At 32.6% G+C, this 24,841-nt stretch overlaps 4 long non-coding RNA genes across 5 annotated transcripts in view; 2 read left to right on the forward strand and 2 right to left on the reverse strand.

Moving 5' to 3' along the window:
* Window positions 1–7,790, forward strand: part of LOC127070170 (uncharacterized) — a 47,814-nt gene extending 40,024 nt beyond the window's left edge. The window contains exons 1-8 of one of the 2 annotated variants that reach the window (XR_007784281.1): window positions 793–941; window positions 1,432–1,581; window positions 2,118–2,174; window positions 2,282–2,438; window positions 5,634–5,892; window positions 6,134–6,344; window positions 6,453–6,641; window positions 6,714–7,790. This is a non-coding gene — a long non-coding RNA (uncharacterized LOC127070170). Of the gene's footprint in view, window positions 1–792; window positions 942–1,431; window positions 1,582–2,117; window positions 2,175–2,281; window positions 2,439–5,633; window positions 5,893–6,133; window positions 6,345–6,452; window positions 6,642–6,713 lie in introns of those variants that run through there. The other variant, XR_007784282.1, reaches the window with a different exon arrangement.
* LOC127070163 (uncharacterized) overlaps window positions 7,650–24,841 on the reverse strand; it is a 52,759-nt gene continuing 35,567 nt past the window's right edge. The window contains exon 6 of the long non-coding RNA XR_007784266.1: window positions 7,650–9,913. This is a non-coding gene — a long non-coding RNA (uncharacterized LOC127070163). The remainder of the gene's footprint in view (window positions 9,914–24,841) is intronic.
* Window positions 14,359–16,781, forward strand: LOC127070164 (uncharacterized). Its single transcript, XR_007784268.1, has 4 exons — window positions 14,359–14,509; window positions 15,036–15,185; window positions 15,711–16,031; window positions 16,522–16,781. It is a non-coding gene; the product is annotated as an uncharacterized LOC127070164 (long non-coding RNA).
* LOC127070162 (uncharacterized) lies at window positions 19,367–23,943 on the reverse strand. Its single transcript, XR_007784264.1, has 5 exons — window positions 23,739–23,943; window positions 23,124–23,446; window positions 22,839–23,033; window positions 22,576–22,755; window positions 19,367–22,496 (listed from the first exon to the last, which is right to left on the reverse strand). It is a non-coding gene; the product is annotated as an uncharacterized LOC127070162 (long non-coding RNA).

The following is a 24,841-nucleotide window of genomic DNA, read 5'->3' on the forward strand; positions in this document are numbered from 1 at the left end:
TCATTTGTCTATCCCTTATCAAACGAATAACAGCATCAGACAATTGGATGATACGATTGTATAACTCAATTATCTATTTAAATGTATCCTTTAATCACTCGGCTACATCTTTTCATAGCTATGGACGCGATACTGATTTAATTATTCCGTTCGATAAGCGAGGATTATATTATATTTCTAGTAAGATAATATTTGGAGTTTCGTAATGTACTATCCCAAAGATTTTTTTTTTCTAAATACGAGTATATTGAATGTAACACTATCATAATATTTCCCCCAACACAGGAGAGATCTATTATATTTCCTTCTAGCCATCGTTATTTGATCAAACGATCAATATCGTGCACGACATAAGTTATAAATATCGTAGGAAGATTCTCCATGAGATTGATTACCATTTCGTTTAAATACGATATTTTGAATTCTACTTTTTTGTTAATGTCGACATTTTGTCCCAAAAAGTGAATAAATATGAATTAGTCAATATAAACAAAAATTTCCTCTCGGAACGAAGGTAAACACAATTCGATTTTGACACAGTGAAACGATCGAAAAGATATGAATATGGAGAATGAAGAACAGTGGTATCAAAGGAGGAAAGGGGATCAAAAGGAGGAAAGAAAGATAAAGGCGAGAAGAAATTTCCCTTTTACGGTAATATTGATCCAAAGTTATTGTCAACATTGTGAAGAGATAATCGGGGGTGCCACCGTCGTGAATATATGTGAGAGGGAGTGGGACCAAACAGCGCATGCTCGACTTACTATACGAGGGGTTACGAGCCATCCGCGGAAATAATATGAACCGTTCATTCTGTTTCGAGTCGCCCGGCAAGCACGTTCTCGTGAGCTTTGAAGATGGACGGACCGGAGTAATATAAAAGCGCCTCTCCAGTCCGAATAATGGAAACCATCTGTAGCATTTTAAGCAACACGCTATCGGTTAGTTAAATCATTTTTGTATTTTATATATTTATAGTTTAATATTAACGTATTATACTGTATTTTATATAATTTTTTGTTCAATTCTACTGTTCTATATATAGCATATTATATAATACATCATAGAAAGTTGTATAGTTTTTTATTATTATTTTACACTATATATTACATGGTGCAATTTGTCTCGGATATATTATTGTATAATATTAAACAGAGAAAATAGTATAATTGGGGTTATCTGTCCGAAAATTTAGTGAAATATTTAGATAATACGAATATCCCTTGGAATGGTTACATTTGACAGTCTCCTTTTTTAATTGACGGGTTCTTACAGAACTATCTTTCGATAAATGAATAGTAATACATTATGAAGAATAGTAGTATTATTACATTCTGCTTAAAATCAGCTCATATATTTCCTCTTTTATTTACTATTCAAAAACAGGTAAAAATTATATAAAGTTAAACTGATATTTCCGTCTATTTCCAGGATATAGTTTTCGATGCGGCGTCACCACATACTTTGCGAACAGTCGATATTCCTTATATAAACGTCAAGAAGAGTGGACCGCATAATTCAAGGAATCATTAAAGAGGAATATTAAAGGCTACCACGAGCATTTATTCCTGGCAATATCCTGTAAGTAATTTTTTATTTTCTTGATTAGCAGCGTGTAATAATTATAATAACAAATTTTGTGAAAATTCTGCTTTTAATTTCTAATTTGATCGTATTGTATTCTTATAGCTTTGGAAACAATGACCCTACAGATTGGCTTCCCATATCATGTTGCATAAATTAGACATCTGTAACACTTCTGATTCTAATGATGCATACGTCGATATATTATTAAGGATACTTAGTAAAATGTTTGCAATAATATAAAATCACCTTGGAATGTTAATATTGAGCAGTCTCCTTTTTTAATTAATTAGGGTAATTACAAAAGTGTATTTCATTCGATCAATAGTGATATGATATTACGGGTTAAAAGTTATCATGAATCTCACCCTCTAATATCTTTCATAGTAATAATTTGCTTAATTATGTTTATTCATAGAGAGAGATACTGCTATTTTCGCTGGTTCATTACATATTTTACAATTACCGTAGAGAAACACTTAATTAATATTTTTCATTATATACACATTCGTAATTTTCTTCATTCTTTGCAGGCGGTTGCGACAGAGCTTCGATGTTTACTCGTCGGAGTAGAAAGGATGACTGATCCGGTAACTGTCCAAATCAATCATTTTACGACTTTACAGATAGCGAACGACCGCCATTTCAAAATTTAAGTCTATCGGAAAATAAATTAAAAATAGTTGTTGCTTTGCAGGTGTCCCGTGGGGCGTTTAACGGAATGTTACTAAAACAGTGGTTTATTTAACTTCTCGTCCATCTATTTTGTTCAAATGGATTTAAAATTACCGAAAGTATTAAGTTTGAAGTTCTCCGCTGTGGAAAGTGAAGATAACCGTTAAATTCATTCAAAGGTTCGTTTTTGTTGACATTATACGTAGCGACGCAATTCAGATGCAACCACTCTGAGATTAAAATTAGAAATTGTTGAGATATTAGGTTAAAATTATTTCATGTTCCTCGCGCGTTACGATCTTCGTAATATTTAAACGAATATGTGTATACACACGCGCACACACACACACACACACATTTATATATATGTATGTAGAGAATCTATCTGCCGTCTGAAAAGTATAATGAAAACTTCTTTCATGCACATAGCAAATATAAGGAAAAATTTTATATAATTTTTTCGCCAAGCTAACTTCAAACAATATGTAATGAACTTACAAAGTTCTAAGTGAAAATTGTTTTATCCTGCTCTATTTATAATTACGTCTTACAGGACTGACTGTATAAAAACAATAATGATCCCGCTGAATAATGAATAGAGGTAATGATAATTGAAGAAAAGAAACATTAAAATAGGCCGTATCTTATCGAGAGTGTTGTTTAAAATGATATAGACGATATAGTCCATTATTGTACCTGGGGGGGTGCTTATATATCGTTCCACCTTCTGAAGTTCCTAGAACCTGCATGGATGACTACTAGAGTCAGAATCAACAGCTTGTATTACTCTTTAAAGAACACAATAAATTCAATGATCATATTAAATTTTTTTACCATTTATTTCGGCCACCACTATTTTGCAGATATTAACGAGATTTTATGTCATCCGTGGTAACCTCATCACAATGTTACCAGTAATAATGGATAGATAATTTCACAAGGGGAAATTTCTTTTTGGTTTTATCCTTCCTTTTGCCATTCGATTCCGCTTATCGGTCATTCTATATACCTCATCTCTCCCTTGTGATTATTTTACTTTGTAAGCATCGAATTTGGTTTATCTACTTTTCAAGGAAGACCTTCTATTTGGTACATATTTATTCATATTTATATAATTATCGTGAAGAGAATGTCGACATTATCAAGAAAAGGAGTCTTCCAAAATTATATTTAAAAAAAAAAGATTATCTCAAGGAGTAGCTATCTTTCCACAACATTTATAACTTTTACTTTGAACGAAGTCGAGCGTTTGATCGAACAACGATAGTAAGAAAACAATATAATAGATCTATACTATATTGGGGGAAGTATTATGTAAATGTTTATTATATGTACGCTTATGGAGATATTTAATCATTCGAGTAAATATTAGAAAAATGCCAAGTAAATTTGTCATATTATATTACTAGAAGTATAATGAAGTCGTTTCTATACTCGGTTATACGGTTACACGAACCGAGAAAGATAATATTTCCCGAGGAAGTAAATAGTTTGAAGCGTAGTATAGGAAATATTTTATTATTCGAAATATAAATGGATTATACTTCGAAATTTCCAGTCGGGAATAAATTTTTAGGAGAACGTACTCGTTCGTATGAAAGAACTAAATTAGTCGTGATACATCGATTTGCACATTCAGTAAGGCAGCTAATAGGTAATATAAATACCTTACTAACCGTATTGTCGAATTGTCTGCTTGGTTTTATGAGAGGAAAACAAATGAAAAAATACCTTTCTTCTTGTCAAAATAAGGAAGGAGATGTACACGTGCACGCCTACAGAACCGCACACGTAATCCCGCCCACATGAACTAGCGCGCATGAGCGAACTCAAGAGCATTGCTACATGGAGGGGGGTAATAAAAAATCGATTACCATGAAGGTACTTGACGAAACGTTTGGAAGAACGCAATGTGTACATGCTTTTTCATTAAATCCCAATCGAAATGTATTTGCGCTAGGCAGTAAATTAATTCGTCCATATACCTACATTTCTGAAAAATGTTCTTTATATGTTATTTTTAAGTACATGACGTGAATATTCCGACAAACAATTTAGAAACATTCAACCAAACGCTTCGTCTCTTTTTAATTATGTTGATTAATTATTTAAATTGACGATATAACGATGACACGGTGAGGTAAACTTACTCTGAATATTTATCGCATAATTTAAAAGTGTTCCCGGGCTACACCATTATCCCGAAAAATGGTGAATCTTTTGATCGTACATGGAGATTTAATCATTTTCAATGTTAAACCAGTACCAATGTTAGCCTGAGTACCATTTTAATTCCACTTCAATCCAGATTCCCTTTGCAACGGCGAACAGCCGTTCGATAAATCTCTCCCACCACACTCGCTTATATCTAGTAGCTAAGGCCACTTATCTTTGGAAACTTTCAATAACATATATTCCGTCTCGTCGTACCAACATTCGAATGATTATTTGTAAAACAATGCCATATTAATCTTGCAAGGTTCGTCGTCACCTGCACTATAAACATTTGGGCTTTTTCTTCCTCTTATTCCTGGTCAATCTCGATTACATAATGAAGGCGGAATAAAACACAATATTACGGATCACGTAAAGAAAGGGATTATGTTTGAAAGGGAAACGCGTTCCTTCCAAACCCAGTGCGTTGATTGAGAGTATCGTCAAGAAGCATTAAAAGTGTTTTGGAAATCGTTGATAATTTTAGATAGTAGAATTCCGCCGATCGATACTATGTAATTGAGTGTCCGCGCATAAGATATATAGATACATTTTTCTTTTCTTCTTTTCTCTAAATTCGAGTTATAATAATATAATATTAAGCGTCATATCACGTCACCTCTGGAGAATTGTAACAAAAGACTAAAAATGTTCAAGCACAACGTTTTAGATCATAACACCCGACAACTTCGAAAGTCATTTGCTTGATATTCCACGATAGATGAAGAATATTTTTTTGACGAAGGCTTCTTGACGAAACTATTTTCATACAAATGTATTTGTTCATGTAAGGTACTGTATATAAGGATCATAATGAAAAAACAGATACTTCTCAACCTGATCATTACACATACGATATTATTATTTTGACCAAAAAAAATATGTATATTAACGCCCGGAAGAAATTTTTATTGTGAGAGAATATCGATAAAAGTATGTCGTTTCATGGAATGTGAATCTTTGGTAGAGAAGAATCAATAAAACTAAAGCAGAAGCGCTTGTTACAATATTCTGTTATGCAATGTGGATTATTTCATATGGTAGTTAATAGAGATCAATAGAGAAATGCATTTCCTCTCAGTTTATGACCTTTTCTCTTCTTTCGAACATATAATAGGAAATATTGATTATTCTATTTGAAACGTAATAACCCTTTGCAGAGGGCCTACTCTTTGACGCCATGATAAGCAACCATAGCAACGAGCGGGGGATGAATATCGTCTGGCTGAGGACGGCGAAAAAGCTTTACGTCATTCCTTCGGTGGGTGTCGAACTAGCAATACGTGAGCAAGTGACGTACAATAAATATTCCCAATGTCTATAAATCATACGTTCCTAAGGGTAGTTTAACAAGCGGTTCAGGCGGTGGAAACAATTTCTTCGTTCTCACTAGTCTTCTGTTTATGTTATCAATATAAGGTAAATTTATCAGTAGTCATTAATATGTGACTTATTATAAAATTTCAATTATATTTTATCGAAATGAAACTGATTTTCCTGATCAATACCATCATAGTTATAATTTGTTGCTTTCGGAAAAGATACTTTATATCACTTAAAGGCGCGTAAATAGATTTATCTTTGTTACCTACACAATTAGATGAACAATTGAATGTCTATCATGAGTCTTTACTAACTTAGGAATTTAAAATTATTTTAGAGGTGCAGTTGCAATAGTCTTGCAGTATTGCAAAGGAGTCCAATTGACTTACATTTGAGTTTAATTCCAAAGAAGATACACGAATTTCAACTACGCTCATCGTGGTAAAGAAATATTCGACATCCAAAGTGCAACATATTTATGTCGGTACTTCCTGTTCTTCCGACCATAAATTCTACATGGATAGTACAAAGGCTGTGTTTGCCGAAAGGTAAGATGTTTTAGAGATAAGATTTATGTTTAATTGTAAAATGTAATGAGGAATACAAAATCTCTATCATAGGTATATTTTATAATAATTTATTGAATTTTTACATAGATTTTATGAAGTAGTTCCATTAAAGTATTTCCATTTATAAGTGAATTCAATTCAAATCTTCCACGCCATATGAAACACAAATTCGCGAGAGAAGCACCTAATTCTGCGGTGTATGCAAACAACGTGGCACCATTATTTGCGCATTACTACAGTAACCATCGATTTTAATACCGGATTTTTATAAACGAGGTATGAAAAGATCAGATATAAGTAATTTGTCACATATCGTTTCCAATTTTCTATATGAATTTCATCTTTTAGCGCATTGGACTGCGAGGTCGGAAGAGTCGTTCAAGAAGCAATCCGAAAATCTAACCAAAAAAAGGAGACTTAGCTATTCCTCTTAGATTAAGTACTCTTAAATCTTCTTATATTGATGTATTGCAACATGATGGTAATATAGAGGTAGATTTGATACTGAATAATCACTTTTTTACATGTTTGATTGATATCTTCATTTTTGGAAAATAGATTGGACTACAATTTTTATACACAAGTGTTATAATCAAGATATCCGTAAATTCGGCTCCTGTGTAATTATTATCAGTTGTAGGAATTGCTTTCGCCTTCTATTTTCTTTCGTATATATTTAAAACAAGTAAAAATTCGTAGATTAGTTAAGACTTATCAATGCTATTCGTTCATTTTAATTGTATAAAATTGTACGGAAGATAAGTCAGATGATGCCATTTAAGTGCTACAGTAACTTCTATTGCTACAACAAAATAATAATTATAATGATATGAATCAAGAGAATCAGTTTCATTGCTATAATTTAGAAATGTAACGTTGTAATAATTCTGATGCAAACGGCAACTACTAAATTTAAAGATTATTGATGGCGTAAGAGTATGACGAGTGAGAATGATGAAATTGTTTCTGCCGTTTCAATTGCTTGTAAAGGTGTTCTTTCGGATGTATGACTTATATACACATCGGGCATATTTCACGTATGGCACTCACTCGTGTATTACTAGTTCGAAAACCACCGAAGGAATGACTTTCCCCGGCGAAATTAATTAACTAATAAACCGTTGTCACGTTATAAGACCATGCTTCCTACCTTGTTCATAAAAAATTCCCCTCTCCAGTTTTCATTTCCTCTACGTAAATGAGAAATTATCTCATAAATCTTGGAATCTTGTAATGCAATCGACAATTATTCGTTTCATTCTTAATCGAAATTATCATGTAAAATTGTATTTTTTTTAATTAAAATTATATAAATAATTATGTATTTATTATAAAATTATGTATTAATTATAGTTACATAAGTTCAAATTTTTTAATTATGCTTTTAATTGTATTATTTATAATATAATTAATTATTATGAATAATTGTTGTAATAATTATTACAATAGTTATAATTATTGTAATTATCAATTGTATTTGCTATGAAATTAATCATAAATACATATACGAAATTTGTAATATTTCTTCTTTCGTAATTTCAAGTTATACTCAAAAGTAGCGTTCTAATATTATTAGATATTAATGATATTATAATTTTCTTACTATGTAATTTTTATTGTAAAATCTGTCGTAAAAAAATTTTCTCGTCGGAGGTTATAACTACTTTCATATTCCTCTAAATATTATCTTCTTTTCTTGTAAACAAGTGCATATTGCTCAAGATATCGAAGCATTAATTGTACAATAATAAAAAACTTCTATGTGGAGAAAATCTTTCGTCATATTTCTTTGTTTCCTGATATTATCTTCTTAGATAGATCCCAGAACTAATAAGTCAGAAAATCAGAAAAGTAATATTCTTTTGGTGTATATCGTTTCGTGATTTCGTAATATACAATTTAAGTCTTCCATTCAGTTTACTTACGTATTTCTTTTTCATTATGAGAGTGGCAAAATTTACAAGGACGGGTAAGTTTCGAGTCATAAGTAATACCGAAGAGGAATTCCACATAGACATTTATACGGATACGTTAGAAATAAAAAATATTAATCGCTAAGAAAACGATGGAAGTGATAGTAATGACATCCAGCAAAAAAAGAGATTTCATATGTAATGCGAGGGATTATAATGTGGGAGGAGTATTCATTCAACATTTATCATAGGCAACGTAGAAAATTATGAAGGACAAAATTTTAATTTTTTTGCATAAATATACGATCCTCCATGTCTACAAATTCATATAAACCGAATATCATTGTAACGCATTAGTTGGTTTCAAAGTTATGATTTATAATGTGATGTGAATCGTAGGACAATGTTTGCGCAATAAATTACCATCCTTATAGCTAACGTTCGAGCGGTTGCCGAGCAGACAAGGTTATTACGTTTTGCTCTCCTTAATTGCATTCACAAACAGAAAGGTCAAAGATGAAATTAAGAGGAATTAATTAAGAGGAAGGAACTTCTCTAACAAGCTCTTTTAATTCGACATCTTACCTTTCTTTCTTTTTCTTCTTCTTTTCTTTTTTTCTTTATAGTTTACAATTTGTACTTAACTAACGGATGTTGACGAGTGACAATTAACTTTTTTCTTATTTGTATGTTTAAAAATGACAATCAATACGAATTAATTTTTCCTTTTTTTTTATCTCTTGAAACTATCATTCCTTTTCCTTTATTACGCAGTAATAAAGAATATGGTCTCAGAAAAAATCTTTTGTCATCTTTGCTGTTTTTTTTTTTTTTTCGTTATATCGTCTTTTTCTCTTATTCGTATTTCGTTTTAATACGCTTCTGCGCAAGTCAATCAATATTTCCTATTACGCTGTCAAACGGGCCGTCAAGACTGCAGTGTATATCGATTGGGAATAAATGAATTTCTCGACTAATCCCTTTTAAATCGACATATTATTAGTATCCCTTTTTAACTACCATATGAAATAATTCATATTGCACGAATACATATTGAGATAAACGCTTTTGCTTCATGTTTATTGATCGCTCTCTAGAAAGGATTAATATTTAATGAAAAGCAATTAATTATATTATTGATATTCTCTCATAATAATAATATTTTGTGCATGTTAATACACACATTTCTGATTCCCTTCAGAAAAACTGCGGCAAGGAATGTTATTCGTGCAAAAAATAATTTTTTTCCAATTCCTTTATGTCTTAATAAAAATTATATGACATTTTGCCAAATTGATCAGTATGAGAAGTAACAAACTGTACTTTAACATATTCAGTTTTGTGTTACAGTTCATCGGTGGTAATGGCGCTTTAAATTACAGATCGAATTCAAAAAGAAGAAAAAAAGAAGTACATATAGACATATCTCATGCATGGAAAACATAGATTGAATCACACATTATCGGTCGAAAATATTGTACTATCTAAGTTTATCAACATCTTCCGAAACTTTTTAGTACTTCCTAGAGATACTACAAAGCAGCGTGTTAGACTCGAAGGCAAGATATTTCGTTTCGAAAAATCGTCCTTGACTTTAACTCATCCGGAAAGATCCATATCCTGCACATTATGTGACTAAAATAAAGCAGGAAGAACAAGAAAAAATTTATAGCGGTAATGGCTACGAACCTTGACGAGATTAATATGGCGCTGTTTTCGAATATTTCATTCGTATGGTAATGTGAAGAGACGGAATATCCCGTTCTCAAAGGATCGAAGTGGGTTCTAGCTAGGGGATACAGTCGACTGTGCTCAAAAAGATTTTTCGAAGAGCCGTTCGACGTTGTAAGCAGGACCTTGGTCAACGGAGAATCGAAAAGAAATGGAAGGGTTGTTTATATTGCAAAAGGATTAAAGTTGCTGCGACGATTGAAACATTGAACGTTTTTCGATATAATAGTGAAAAAAAATATTATTCGAAGTACTTTAAAATCGGAATAGTTTTAAATAATATATGAAATATTAAGGCCACGTTTAGATCACCCTATATTCAGTCAATATATATTCATAAATATTCATAATATTTAATATACGTTTTTCAGTGATATAGGAATTTAGACGAAATAATTTGCTAGGTAGAGTGAATTCCTTTGTTAACGGTTACTGATGGGAATTTCACGATCTGCACGTACGTAATTCTCTCATACTGGTAGTCAAGCACCGTCATATTAAACGAATTTTTATTACCTCTCTCCGTATACTAGCGCGCTTCCGTGCGCCAGTTCAAGTGGGCGTACATGAGTGCCCGTGTCTGCGTACCTCTGCCTACCATATTCCATTAGTTTTCCTCTCATCCAACGACGCGGACAAATCGATAATACAATTAGCAATATAATTCAATTATCTACTTAGCTATAGCATTTAATTATCTGTTTAAGTCTCGTGCAGATCGATGTACCACGACTGATTTCATTCTTCTATATAAACGAGTACATTTTTCGTGAATGATTGTGATAATTGTTCCTTGACACGTAGTAGTTGTTTCACACGATCGAATCGACGGAGGAAATATAAAAATTTTTATAAAGTGAAATAAAAGGCGATGGATATGTGCTATGCAGCTGTCTTCAACTACCGCAAATGTTTTGAATAAATTTAAATCCGGTAAAGAATAATGATGTTTTACTAGCAAGGAATAAAAAGGGTGGAAATGATATAAAGTGCTAAAGTGATATTTCCATTTATTCCCAGAATATAGTTTTCGATGCGATGTTATATATCAGATAAATACTTTTTATTTTATATCAGATAAATACTTTATCAACATGTAGACAATATATGAATAAATAAGTATATAAATGTATTAGATTCTAGTGTATAGTAAGATATATATGTGTATATATATACAGATATGAGTGTATGTATTTGTGTACATAAGTATAGAATCCGTCTGCCGTGTGAAAAGAACAATCAATTCATTCACGAACACATCAGGCGGAACACACGAGGAAAAATTATTTAACTAAGTTTTCGCTAAGTTAACTTCTAGAATTGTAACGAAGGTCTAGCGAAAATAGTTTTACAACCCTCTATTAATAATTACGTCTTACAGGACTGCATAAAAGCAATCGGCAAAATAATAAATTGAGAGACACAAAAAATTCAAGTATGTCTTATCTTATCAAGTGTATGTTGTTTAAAATGATATAGACGATATGGAATAATTATCGCGACTGATTACATGCTGGTATACTATTCTAAACCTACCTTTTCTCGATCTCTTTAAGATTTGCTTAAATGATGACTGAATAAACAAATTTTACTCCCTTCCGAAGGATACAATAAATTGAAGTATCAAATCGAATATATTCTACCACTTATTTCCCACTATTTTTCATATATTAACGAGATATTGTCATCCACGGTAATCTCCTCACAATGTTACCAATAATTTTAAATCGACACTACCGTAGATGGTAATTTTCTTTTTATTTTTATCCTTGCTCTTCCTTTTTGATTCCTTCTATCGATTATTCTCAATATGCACATCCTTTCAATCATTTTACTTTGTAAAAATCTAATTTTGTTTATCCCCTTTTGGGGGAATGATCTTTTGATTTGCTTTATGGTGCCGTTTCAACAGAGGCACTTCAGAGAGAATGTAATTCTCAGAGAAATATGTATATCTCAAAAAATTGCGGTGCAAACAGTGGTTCCTTCATAATCATTAAATAAGTCCGTGGTCCTCACGGAGAAAAAATACGTAAAAGAAAACAAGGTAATATTACGAAAAAAAAAAAATAAATAGGAGAAAAGATTTTATCTGAAGCCATATATTTTATTACTATTGCGAAATAAAGAAAAGGAAGTCTTTGTTAACTTCAGCAACAGATATTTCTTTACAAGAAGGAAAGGTAATATTGGATGCAATGTTTTCAAGGAATGCCGAAGTAGAAATACCTTCCGACGAAGAAAAAAAATTATTTCGTCGGAAGTTATATCTACTTCTAAGTTCTTTGAAAACATTTTCTCGCAATATTACCTTCCTTTCTTGTAAACAAATGCATATTGCTCGTGTTATCGAATTCATTTTCGTTATTGCACAATGAGAAAAAACGTATTCGGAGAAAATCTCTCGTCACATTTATGGATTCCTAATATTACCTTCCCCTCTTTCCCGTATTTACCCACCGAGAGAACCGCTCAGTCATTGAATCGAGGAATGGTCAAATTACCCAGTTATATGAAAAGTATATCAGTCGGTTCTACGAAAAAGAAGTACATTCACAATGGTCTGGGGTGCTTCACTAAACCACTTAAAAGGAGTGATAACGAAAGGGAGTGCAATCGTACCCGAATACGCCCCGTACGAGGTAGTGATATCGGTTGGAGTAAACAAACAATCATAAAACTCAGGAGATTTTCGATGCTGAACTCGCCTCGTATTGAAACATCTAGTGAAATAAATACTTCCCTAGACTAATAAACTAGAAAATCAGAAAAGTAATATTCTTGTGGTATACATCGTTTCGAGGTTTCGTAATATACAACTCGAGATTACCAACCCGTTTATTTACTTATTTCTTTTTCATAAAGAGAATGGCAAAATATCCAAACACGAGTGAGTTTCGTGTCATAAGTAGTACCGAAGAGGAATTCCAGATAGACATTTATACAGATACGTTAGAAAAAATAAATATTATACGGGAAGAAAACGAGAGGAGTGATAGTCATTACATCCAACAAAAAAACGGAGATATAATGCGAGGGATCATAAAGTGGAAAGAGAATTGATTCAATATTTATCATAGACGTCGTAGAATATTATAAAGAACAAAATGTTAATTTTTTTGCAAAGATATATGATCCTCCATGTTTACAAATTCTCCTGTTAACGGGTATTGATCGGAATTTAACGATCTGCACGTACACCCTACCTACTCTCGTACTTACCGTCCAGCACCATGATATTAAACGATTTATTATTACCCCCCTCCGTGCACGAGCGCGCTTACGTACGCGAGTCAAGTGGGCGGAAATGAGTGGCGCGGTTCTGTGAACATACCTCTCGTGTCTGATTTTGAAAACATGAAAGGTATTTTTTCATTTGTCTTTCCCTTATCAAACCAATTACAGAATCCGAAATTGGATGAGACGATTGTATAACTCAATTATCTATTTAAATGCATCATTTAATCACTCGGCTACATCTTTTCATAGCTATGGACGCGACAGTGATTTAATTATTCCGTTCGAACGAGTACATTTTCCTTGAAATTAGCTCCCTATTGAAGAAGTTAAAACAATGATCCAATAATCCCTCCGGTTATCTAATATTTCATATATTATATTCTAAACTAATGAATTCCTAGGAAGAAATTTTATTTGTTAATTTTTATTTGAGAATTGTCTGTTTCTATTACGTATAAAAAAGCACAGCGAGGATTTTATTATATTTCTTGTAGGATAATATTTGTAGTTTCCGAATGTAGTGTCCCTAAGATTTTTTTTTTTTTCTGAATAAGCGTATATTGAATGTAACACTATCATAATATTTTCCCCGACATAGGAGAGTTCTATTATATTTCCTTCTAGCCATCGGTATTAGATCAACCGATCAACATTGCATAAGGCATAAATGATAAATATTGTAGGGAGATCCTCCATGAGATTGATTACCATTTTGTCTAAATACAATATCCTGAACTTTACTTTCTTGTTAATGTCGACATTCTGTCCGAAAAAATGAATAAACATGAATAAATCAATATAAACAAAAAGTTTCCTCTCGGAAAGAAGCTAAACACAATTCGCTTTTTACAAAATAAAACGATCGAAATGATATGAGTATGGAGAATGAAGAACAGTGGTATCAAAGGAGAAAAAGGGAGAATAGAACCATGGTATCAAAGAAGATAAAGGCGAAAAGAAATTTCCCTTATACGGTAATATCGATCCAAAGTTATTGTTAACATTGTGAAGAGATAGTCGAGGATGCCACCCTCGTGAATATATGTAAAAGAGGGAGTGGACGGATACAACGCATGCTCGAGTTACAATAGGAGGAGATACGAGCAATCGAAGTTGAGTGAACCGTTCATTCTGTTTCGAGTCGTCCTAGAAGCACGTTCTTGAGTACTCTAGAAGATGGACGGCCCAGAGTAATATAAAAGCGCCTCTTCAGTCGCGATAATGGAAACCATCTGTAGCATTTTAAGCAACACGCTCTCGGTTAGTTAAATCTTAATTGAATTTTATATATCAATAGTTTAATATCAACGCATTATACTGTGTTTTATACCATTTTTTGTTCCATTCCACTGTTTTATATATAGTATATTTTATAATATATCATAGAAAGTCGTATAGTTTGTTATTATAATTTTACACTATATATTACATCGCGCAATTTGTCTTGGATATATTATTGTATAATATTAAACAGAGAAAATAGTATAATTGGGGTTATTTGTCCGAAAATTTAGTGAAATATTTAGCCAATATGAATATCCCTTGGAACGGTTATAATTGACAATCTCTGAATATCCCTTGGAACGGTTATAATTGACAATCTCTTTTATTAATTGACGGGTTCTTGCAGAACTGTCTTTCGATAAATGAATAGTAATGCAGTATTAAGAATAGTAGTATCATTACATTCTGCTTAAAATCAGCTCATATATTTCCTCTTTTATTTACTATTCAAAAACAGGTAAAAATTATATAAAGTTAAACTGATATTTCCGTCTATTTCCAGGATATAGTTTTCGATGCGGCGTCACCACATACTTTGCGAACAGTCGATATTCCTTATATAAACGTCAAGAAGAGTGGACCGAATAATTCAAGGAACCATTAGAGAGGAACATCAATTGCTACCACGCGCGTTTATTCCTGGCAATTAGCTGTAAGTAATTTTTTATTTTCTTGATTAGCAGCGAGTCATAATTATAATAATAAGTTTTGTGAAAATTCTGCTTTAAATTTCTAAATTGATCGTATTATATTCCTATTGTTTTGGGGACATTCCCAAATCATGTTGCATAAACTAGATATCTGTTACACTTGTGATCCTAATGATGCATACCTCGGTGTAATATTACGGAAATTTAGTAAAATGTTTGCAATAATATAAAAACACCTTGAAATGTTAATATTGAGCAGTCTCCTTTTTTAATTAATTAGGGTAATTACAAAAGTGTATTTCATTCGATCAATAGTGATATGATATTACGGGTTAAAAGTTATCATGAAACACACCTTCTAATATCTTTCATAGTAATAATTTGCTTAATTACGTTTATTCATAGAAAGAGATACTACTATTTTCGCTGGATCAGTACATTTTTCACGGTTATCTTAGACAAACACTTAAATAATATTTTTTCTTATACACACGTACGTGAACGTAATTTTCTTCATTTTTTTTCAGGCGAAAGCGACAGAGCTTCGATGTTTACTCGTCGGAGTAGAAAGGATGACTGATCCGGAAACTGTCTAAATCAATCATTTTACGACTTTACAGAGAGCGACCGATCGCCATTTCAAAATTCAAGTCTATCGGAAAATAAATTAAAAATAGTTGTTGCTTCGTAGGTGTCCCGTGGGGCGTTTAACGGAATGTTACTAAAACAGTGGTTTATTTAACTTCTCGTACATCTTTTTCGTTCAAATGGATTTAAAATTACCGAAAGTATTAAGTTTGAAGTTTTCACCTGTGGAAAGTGAAGACAACCTTCAAATTCATTCAAAGGTTCGTTCATATTGACATTATACGTAGCGACTCAACTCAGATGCAACCACTCTGAGATTAAAATTAGAAACTGTTGAAACTGTAGGTTAAAATTATTACATGTTCCTTGCGCGTTACGATCTTCGTAATGTTTAAACGTGTTTGTGTTTGTGTGTGCGTGAGTATATACATACATATATATGTATGTATGTATGTATGTATGTATGTATGTATGTATGTATGTATGTATGTATATATGTATGTATGTATGTATGTATGTATGTATGTATGTATGTATGTATGTATGTATGTATGTATGTATGTATGTATGTAGAGAATCCATCTGCCGTCTGAAAAGAATAATGAAAATTTCATTCATGCACGTAGCAAATATAAGGAAAAATTTTATATAATTTTTTCGCCAAGCTAACTTTAAACAATATGTAATGATCTTGCAAATTTCTGAGTGAAAATTGTTTCATCCTGCTCTATTAATAATTACGTCTTACAGGACTGGCTGTATAAAAACAATAATGATCTCGCTGAATAATCAATTGACGCTGATAAATGAAGATAAGAAAAATTAAAATAAGCTTTATCTTATCGAGAATGTTGTTTAAAATGATATAGACGATATACTCCATTATCGTGCCTGGGGGGGTGCTTATATATCGTTCCATCTGCTGGAGTACCTAGAACCTGCATGGGTGACTAAGAGACTCAGAATCAACAGCTTGTATTCCTCTTTAAAGAATACAATAAATTCAATGATCAAATAAAATTCGTTTGCCATTTATTTTGGCCCCCATTATTTTGCAGATATTAACGAGATGTTATGTCTTCCGCGATAATCTCATCACAATGTTCCGAATAATCATGGATAGATACTATCTCAAAGGGGAAATTTCTTTTTAGTTTTAACCTTCTTTTTTCCATTCGATTCCGCTTATCGGTCATTCTCTATACCTCATCTCTCTCTCTCTTGATTATTTTTGTAAGCATCGTGTTTGGTTTATCTACTTTTCAATGAGGACCGTATGTTTGAGGTACATATTTATTCATATTTATATAATTTTCGTGAAGAGAACGTCGACATTATCAAGACAAGAAGACTTCCAAAATTGTATTCAAAAGAAAAGATTATCTCAAGGAAGGGCTATCTTCCTACAACATTTATAATTTTTACTTTGAGCGCTGTCGACCGTTTAATCGAACGACGATAGTAGGAAAACAATATAATAAATCTATACTATTTTGGGGGAAGTATTACGTAAATGTTTATTATATGTACGCTGATGGATATATTTAATCATTCGAGTAAATATTAGAAAAATGCTAAATAAATTTGTCATATTATATTACTAGAAATATTATGAAATCGTTTCTATACTCGGTTATACGTAATGAGAAATAAACGAATCGAGAAAGATCATATTTTCCGAGGAACGAATTAGTTTGGAGCGTAATATACGAAATATTAGATTACTTGAAATATAATTGGAACATACTTTGAAATTTTCCAGTCATAAATAAATTCTTAGGAAAATGTACTCGTTCGTATGAAAGAACACAATTAGTCGTGGTACATCGATTTGCAAATTCAATAATGCATTTTTAGGCAATAATAGGTCATTTAAATACTCTGCTAATCGTATTGCCGAATGGTCTGCTTGGTTCGATGAGAAGAAAACAAATGAAAAAATACCTTTCTTCTTATCAAAATAAGGGTGGAGTTATAGGCACCTACGCCCACAGAACCGCGCACGTATTCCCGTCCACATGGTAGCGCTCATGAGCGCACACAAAAGCACACGTACATGGAGAGAAGCAATACCAAATCTTTTAATCCGAGGATAATTGACGATACGCATGTAGAAGGTAATACGTACATGCATTTTCAGTAAGACCCAATCAAAACTTACTAACAAGAGAATTGGCTTTACGCAGCAAATTAATTCGTTCAAATTTCTATATTACAGAAAAACGTACATTTAATATTATAAATATTCTTTCAATACATATCGTAACAATTGTAATGAAAAATTTGAAACATTAAACTCAAAATTTTTTCTCTTTATGATTAGATGGAATAACTACTCAATTTAAATGGATAAATAACAAGGACACTATGACGTAAATATGGAATTATCATTTTCCGTATAATTTAAAAGTAATCTCGGGCTAGCATTATTATCTATATAAGAAAAGCAGTGAATCTTTATATCGTTCTCGTGGGATTAAACATGTTAGAAGATAAACTTTCCTCAGATGCATTTCAATTCCACTTTGATTTACGTTCCATCTGCAACGTCGGACAACCCTTCAACCGCCTATTTGATTCGAATCCCTCTAGCTGAAACTCCCCATCTATGGATCCTTTCAAAAAGGCATATTCCGTCTAGCCACACCGTTATTCGAACGAGAGAGATTAGGTCGAATTAAAAGAGATTGGTCGAGAAATTCATTTCCTCCCAACCCATATTCTTTTCGGCCTTTTCAACCCTTTCGACCGCTTAACAGACCATTTTAATTGATCTGCGTAAAGCGCATTCAAATGAAATACGCAAAAGAGAAGATGATATAACGAAAAAAAAAAAAAATGAATATGGGGAAAGATTTTCTCTGAATCCGTATTCCATATTATTGCTTAATAAAGAGAAAGAACTGATAGTATCAAAAAACACAAAAAAATAGAAATTAATTCTTATTGATAGTCATTTTTAAGCATACAAACAAGAAAAAACTTAATTGTCAATCGTCAACATTCTTTAGTTCATTTCAAATTATAAACTGTAAAGAAAAAAAGAAAAGAAAAAAAAAGAGAAAAGTAACATTCCGAATTAAAAGATATTTGTTCAATCATAAAAGAGAAGTTCATTTCCCCTTAATTATTTTCATTTTCGACCTTTCCGTCCGTGAAAGCAATTAACGTGCGTAAAACATAATAACAATTTGTATCCAGAGTCCTTTCGGTCGTTAGCTCTCAACAAATCGATGGCAATTTATCGCGCAAACGTCATCCTACGATTCACATCACATTATATATCAGAATTTTTAAATCACATAATGTATTATAAAGATCCTTGGTTTATATGAATTCGTAGATATTGAGGAACATATTTCGTTATAAAAAGACAAAAATTGTATTCCTCATTATTTTCTACGAAATCTATGATTAGTTCTCAAGCAATTCTTTTACAACATTTTCATCTCTTTCATCAATGAGCTTCTTCGTTTTCTTGCTAGAAGATATAACTATCACTTCTATCGTTTTCTTCCGGATTAATATTTATTTTTTCTAACGTATCTATATAAATGTCTTTCTGGAATTCCTCTTATCTATTTATATCTTATAGCATGAGTCTTGTAGGTATGTCTTTGCCGTTCAATTTGCCGTTCAAAAAAAAAAAAAAAAAAAAAAATAAAAAAAAATGGATGAATAAATGAAATGGAGATAATCGCAGTTTACGAAATCACGGAATGATACATAACAACAATATAATACTTTACTGGTTTTTTGATTAATTAGTCGAGGGATCAATTTATACTACTACAAGCTTTAATAAGAACTCGTTTCAGGTTTGACAATCTCTCTCCAGTATTATGATCGAATGTTTACTTCATCAAATATCACTATATATACAAGTTCTTCGTACAACCCTCCTTAAGCGGATCAGAGAAGGGCTCAGACTGTCGTGAAAGCATTTCCCGTGTTCTCCTTTGTGAACTCGATTGATATTCTTTTCGTATAACTTAGTAATTGGACGATTTTTTGATTTGTTTTATTGTGCCGTTTCAACAGAAAACTTCACAGAAATATGAATTTCTCAAAAAGTTGCGGTGGAAACAGTGGTTCCTCCATAATCATTAAATAACTCTGAGCTCCTCCCGGAGAAGAAATATGTAAAAGGAAAGAAGGTAATATTACGATAAAAAGATAAATAGGAGAAAAGATTTTATCTGAAACCATATATTTTATTACTATTGCGTAATAAAGAAAAGGAAGTCTTTGTTAAGCAATAGGTATTTGTTTACAAGGATGAAAGGTAATATAAGATACATATGTTATCAAGGAATGCCGAAGTAGAAATACCTTCCGACGAAAAAAAAAATTTTTTCGTCGGAAGTTATATCTACTTCCTTGTTCTTTGAAAACATTTTCTCCAAATATTACATTCCTTTCTTGTAAACAAATGCATATTGCTCCTGTTATCGAAGAATTCATTTTCGTTATTGCACAATGGTAAAAAAACGTATTCGGAGAAAATCTTTTGTCATATTTATGGTTTCCTAATATTACCTTCCCCTCTTTCCCGTATTGTCCCGCCGAGAAAACCGCTCAGTCATTGGATCGAGGAGTGGTCAAATTACCAAGTTATATGAAAAGTATATCAGTCGGTTCTACGAAAAAGAAGGACATTCACAATGGTCTGGAGGATTCACTAAACCACTTAAAGAGAGTGATAACGAATTGTCTGCAATAGTACGCGAGTACGCCCCGTACGAGGTAGCGATATTTGATGGAGTAAACAAGTAATCATAAAACTGAGCAGATATTTTCGAAGCTAAACTCGCTTCGTATTGAAACTTATAGTGAAATAGATAGTTCCTTGGACTAATAAGCCAGAAAATCTGAAACGTAATATTCTTTTGGTATATATCGTTTCGTGATTTCGTAATATACAATTTGAGATTATCAACACGTTTATTTACTTCTTTCTTTTTCATTAAGAGAATGGCAAACTATCCAAACACGAGTGAGTTTCGTGTCATAAGTAGTACCGAAGAGGAATTCCACATAGACATTTATACAGATACGTAACAAAAAATAAATATTATTAGGGAAGAAAACGAGAAGAGTGATAGTCATTACATCCAACAAAAAAACGGAGATATAATGCGAGGGATCATAAAGTGGAAAGAGAATTGATTCAATATTTATCATAGACGTCGTAGAATATTATAAAGAACAAAATTTTAATTTTTTTGCAAAGACATATGATCCTCCATGTTTATAAATTCTCCTGTTAACGGGTATTGATCGGGGTTTAACGACCTGCACGTACCGCCTACCTACTCTCGTACTTACCGTCCAGCACCATCATACTAAACGATTTATTATTACCTCTCTCCGTGCACCTGCGCGCTTACATGCGCGTTTACGTACGCGAGTTCAAGTGGGCGAGAATGAGTGTGCCTGTCTGCGTACATCTCTTCTCTTGATTTGAAAACAAGAAAGGTATTTTGTCATTAGTTTTCCTCTCACAAAACCAAGCAAACAATTCGATGATAAGATTAGCGGTATAATTCAATTATCTATTTAGCCGTATCATTTAATCTGGTTAAGTCTTTTGCAGATCCATCTACCACGACTAATTTGATTCTTCTGCATGAACGGGTACATTTTCCTAGAAATTTACTCCCTATCGGAGAAGGCAAAACAATGATCCCATTCTACCTCCAGTTATATAATATTTCGCATATCATGGTCCAAATCAATCTGATGCTGAGAAAATAGTCCATTGCTCTGCAGAATATGTAACCGTGTTATCAAACGATGTATTTTAATAGACGATTGAACTATAGAGCTAATCTCCATTTATCTGCTTGGTCTGATGATAGGAAAACAAATGAAAACATATTTCCCTTATTATCAAGATAAGACAGGAGTCGTACGCATACACTCACACAGGACCAGGCACTCAAACCCGTCCATTCGAACTGGCGCAGATAGGGGCGCACCAAAGCACACGCAGATGGAATAATGAAAGGATTAAAACGAAAGTACTTGACGATAAGTACGGGAGAACGTAATAATAATCGGTAATTCGCGCTACGCACCAAAGGACTTCGTCCAAATTTCAATGTTTATGAAGATCGCTAATTAAATATTACGAATATTTTTTAATGACATGTCGTGAATATTATGACAAACAATTTGAAATATAGAATTCAGCATTTTTCCTTTCTTAATCATATCGAACGGTTACCTAATTTAAAGCGATGGGATAACGATGACGTGTCCGTGGACTTTCCATTTCCCGTATAATTTAAAAATATTTCCCTGTTAACGTTATTACTACAAAAACGGTGAATCTTTTCATCGTCCCTGTATGTTACCTCCCTCAGTTTTATTTCAATCCCCCTTTGACCATTGCCCCGACGTAGAACGTCCGACGGCCCTTCGACAAATCTCTCTAAGTACAATCCCACGTGACTTACAGTCAAAGCCGCTTACGTTTGAATCCTTTGAAAAAGGTAAATCCCTCCCATTTCCTCTTACCGCCGTTCCAAGCTTAATAAAACAATGCCATGTTGGTCTTTCCTGACTTCGTCGGAAAAACGAATGTTTTTTCTCCTCTTTCCTTTTCCTAGGTATTCTCAATCCGATAATGCACGCAATAGCAATAGCTAACTATGTTCCTTCGTTGGTTAGAATTTTCCGCCGTTTCTTCAACCACTCTTCCGTTATAACGATCCAATGCGCTATAATATAAAAGATGAAATTAATATAGAAAAGTGAATAAGATACGTGACAAGTTACATATATCTGATTTCTTCGTACCTCATGAATTATAATTCAATATTGAAGTCGATGATAGCTATAATAATGCTCTAGCAAAAGCAACATGCTGCTTTCATACACCAGATAATTAGCTTCCTCCTTCACCAACGTGGGTTTCAGATTATTCGCAACATTTGTAATAAATTCGTAAGCATCAGCTTCCTCCAACGTTTTTACGATCTGACACATTAAATGACGAATGACATGTAACGCAAGATTCTATGAGAAAATATTGAAATTTTTATTCATATATTATTATTCACCTGCTCTCCTTCATCTAGCATCTTGCTTCCCATATCTAATATTCTTCATTACATTAGTTGAAAGATATATGGGTTCTTGATTTATATAAACTGATACAATACCTTAAGGATAGCTGCAGTTAGGAGACCTAATGTCCCTCTCATCAATAGCAATACTCCGGTAGCCATCATAAAATCTTTGTAAAAATTCAGTAACTGAAATAAAACGTACTTATGATACAGATTTTATCTCGCACATTATACTTTCTAATAAAAAATTTACATCTTGTTTCCAAAATATCTTACCATTCGATAAACACAGCATTGATTGATTGTCCATTTAAATATAAGATTGAACAGGAAAATGTTTTCATTTCGTTATCAGGTTGATGGTCAGATATTTATACTATCCTTGTAAGACATATCACAAGATGTACGGAAGAACAGGAGATGTAAGGTAAATAAGTTTCACTTCCGATGTCTAATGTTTAATTATCAAGTTGAGCGTAGTTGATATTCTCGTATCTTCTCTGGAAATAATTACAATTCAGATAACAGTCGATTCTGCTCTCACCCAACAATTCATGGCTATTGGAACTGCCTTCGTCTGTGTTTTGTCTTCTGTATCTCTGGAAATGTTTACAATTCATAGTTTAGTTAAGAGTCATGAGAGATGCTCAATTGTTCATTGAAATTGTGCAGTCAGCAAAGGTAAATCGGGTTACGCTCTTTTAAGGGATATAAAATTTCTTCTACCAGAAGCAACAAAGTAATACTTAGGATGGCATTGATCACGAAAATCAGTTTCATTTCCGTAATATTCTATTGAAATTTTAGAATAAGTTACATACTAACGTTTACGGATAAATCTACATTATATCGATAAGGAACAAAAGACTAGTGAGAATGAAGAACTTATACCGTTTGGATTGCTTGTAAGTTTCTTTGAGACGTATGACGCGTAAACACGATTATTTTGCACATACTTGCACATTACTCGTTCAAAAATTTTTGAAAGCATGACCTTCGCATGCGAGACTCTTCCTCAAATCGTCAGGTCCGAAGACCCAGCTAATTTTCGAGACGTGGCTCGGTGGAAGGGGTTATTACATTCTAAGCCGATCAATCAATACCACGTATTACAGGATAGAAAGAGCGGAAATGTCATGGGTCGCGAGGAAGTAAATTTCCGACTAGTTTTCAAATATCTGGACAAATTATTTTCCTTTTTTTGTATTCGTTCTTTTCTGTCTCTTTCATCCATTGTTTTTCTACAATATACAATTAGAAATTAACTAAAAAATTTTGACAGCCGCCTTTTAATATTTTTCCGGTTTTTATCGTTAAAAATATACATCATTCTCGAATCAAGTATTAATTTTGAGTAAGAAAAATTCCATGAAAATTTGTTATACGATATCATCTTTAATTCTCTTTCTTTATTTATGCTAACGATCTTCTCTCTTTCTTTATTACACGGTACCAAAGAATATGGATTCAGAGAAAATCATTCCCTATATTTGTTTCTTTTTTCGCGTAATTTATTTGAATGCGCTTTACGCATTTGAATCGAAACATTCTAAACCGCGGTCGAAAGAGGCGAATGGCGAATGATGCGGGGAAACGGATTTCCATCCACCAATCCCTTTTAATTCGAGTTACTTTTGCTTTTTTCTGTTAACTACCATATGTAATAATCCAGATTGCATAACAGCATATTGTGATAAACGCTTTTGCTTCGATTAATTCATCGTGCCCTTATTAATAGGGTATTCAGGGTTAATATTAATTGAAAAGGACTTAATTTTATTCTTGAAATTATCTCATAATAAAATGTATTGTGTTTGTTATTATACACATTTTTAATTGCCATCTGTCAAGCGACGGTCAAAAATGTTATATATGCAAACAATATTTTTTTCCCTTTTCTTTTTTTCATAGTAAAAATGGTATAATCGGCGAAGTGATCAGCATGAGAAGTATATAACCGTCCTTTGAAATTTTCTTTTTTTTGTCACAGTTCA

The sequence above is a fragment of the Vespula vulgaris genome, chromosome 17 (genome assembly GCF_905475345.1).
Source record: "Vespula vulgaris chromosome 17, iyVesVulg1.1, whole genome shotgun sequence".
NCBI classification, from domain to species: Eukaryota; Metazoa; Arthropoda; class Insecta; order Hymenoptera; family Vespidae; genus Vespula; species Vespula vulgaris.